Genomic DNA, 2,298 nt, shown 5'->3' on the forward strand with positions numbered 1-2,298 from the left:
ACATCTCATTGTTGCAATGGGTCCTCCTGTATCCCTATTTAAACGATTTGTTTTTTCCCTTCCCCTCCACAAATTATACCAACATCAAATACAGTAATATTCTTTTAGTTACAAAGTAAAAGTGAGTTTTGTGAAATAAAATAAATGTAATACCTAAATTTGACGAGTTCTGTGAAAAAAATCAGTGTGATAATCTTTGAAAATTATAGACAACTAAAACACTTGTAAAATTTGCAACTGCATGCTAGCTTCTTGATAAGCAATGCAACTTAACATGCATTCTACTGTTATCAGAAGGGTTGTAAAAAGTTAGCAAAATCTTATTCCTAATGAATTATGGCAGAACATGGACTTCTCACATTCATAATGAGTTAGCTCAAAATTATTTCTTCATGGAAGCAATGCCTAACCTAAATATTTAATGAAGTTGGAAACACTAACATGGCTGAAACAATATTTGACAACTCATTCAATGAAACCTAAGTGATCACTTCTGTTTGGAAGTTAACACAGTATCTTTCAAAATGCCCTAATGGACACCCAGTCATCTTCACTTTATGAAGAATTGGGAGGATGGCATGACAATTGGATGAAATATATAGGACTGGAAATTATCTCCATATAATACAGACCTGAGGCTATTGTGTCCAAGTAGAGATCACTGAAAATTGTTTAAAATAATATTTTCTTCATTTTAAACAAGGGCTAAACTGCCTTAGTATATATATATATATATATATATGAAGGGGAATTTGTAGGTATTTTGTAATTTTAATGAATTTAGTAGACAAGCCATGTAGATAATTAAAATGAGTATTTGATAATTATTTAGTAAATTCTTAGTACATAAAAAAATACTACCAGTCCAATCAAAATAGTCCACATAAACAGTCCATTGAAACCAGTGTAGCATGTAGAAAGAATGCCACATAGCTAGAAAAATAAATGACTTGCTTGTCATGTCTATGGACAGGTTAGCTATCCATTTGTATAGAATGATTTGAAAGCTGATAATTGGTTGCCTGCACCTCTCCAGTTGAAGGCTATCAAAAATTCTAAGCATTCACATGAATTCATATGCAGGATTCACAGAAATATCATGTCAGTATGGTTTTAATATTTTATTATCTTTTGTAGTTGTACAAAGGAGGTACCATTTAATGAAGTACAATGTGCCAGTATAACCTCCTTCAACATTCTTACTTCCCTTTTGACTCAATCTTTTCTTTATTTTTCTTAATTTTTCTGATATGCACAATGAATTTTTACTGCCTGCCCTTCATTTGTTTACTGCTCACCACCCCTTTTGCAAATATCCATTTCCTGGTGCTTATTTTCTTGGGCTTTGACATTATCTTTCTAAAATATTATGCTACTTGAACTCTCCATAGAGTCTATTTTACTTCAGTTAATTCATTTGAAACCATTTGCATACCACCCAATGTGTCTATTTATAGACTTACAGGCACATTGTAAGTACCACAAATGAAGGAAACCATGCAACCTTTGTTTCTCTGGGTTTAACTTACTTCACAATATAATTTTTTCCACGTCTTTCTACTATGTCAATATTTTAATCATATACAAAGTTGTGAAATCAATGTAAATACTTATTGGTATGAATCACATTAAAAAAGCTAGTATGTACATACAATGATACGTTCACTTTTGATTGTACTAGGGATTGAACTCAAGAACACTCACTTGGTAGGTAGGCACTCTACCACTTGGACCATGTCTCCCACCTTATTTTTATTGTTATTTTTGAGATAGGGTTGGCCTTTTTTTATTATTTTTTTAATTTTATTTTATTTGTGAACATACTGAACAGAGGGGTTACAATTGCATGGGCAGGATAATGTGTACATTTCTTAACAAGCATTGCATGCTCCTCCTTTGTTTACCCTTCACATCCCTTCCCGGCCGCCCCCCTCCCCCCCAATCCCAGTCTTTCTCCTTCCCCCCTTCTCCCCAATCCCCCCACCGACGTTGTACAGCTCGTTTTGGACATGACAACTTGTACTTCTCATTGTTGTAACAGGTCCACCTGTATCCTTAAACAACTGGTTTTTCCCCATCTCGTCCACAAGTTATACTGACATCAAATATAGTGAAAGCAGGGGTGATACTGTGGGCCAGGGACATACAAAGCAACAAAGAGATAATCTTATAAATGCGTTAGAAACACATGCATGAAAGAAAAAAAACATTAAAATACATATCTAAGGGTTCATTTTCCTGACATCACATTATCTGACCTTTTCCGCTTGACTCATACATATACTGGATATTGCATAT

Source organism: Dipodomys ordii, unplaced genomic scaffold, assembly GCF_000151885.1.
Source record: "Dipodomys ordii isolate 6190 unplaced genomic scaffold, Dord_2.0 Scaffold52, whole genome shotgun sequence".
NCBI classification, from domain to species: domain Eukaryota; kingdom Metazoa; phylum Chordata; class Mammalia; order Rodentia; family Heteromyidae; genus Dipodomys; species Dipodomys ordii.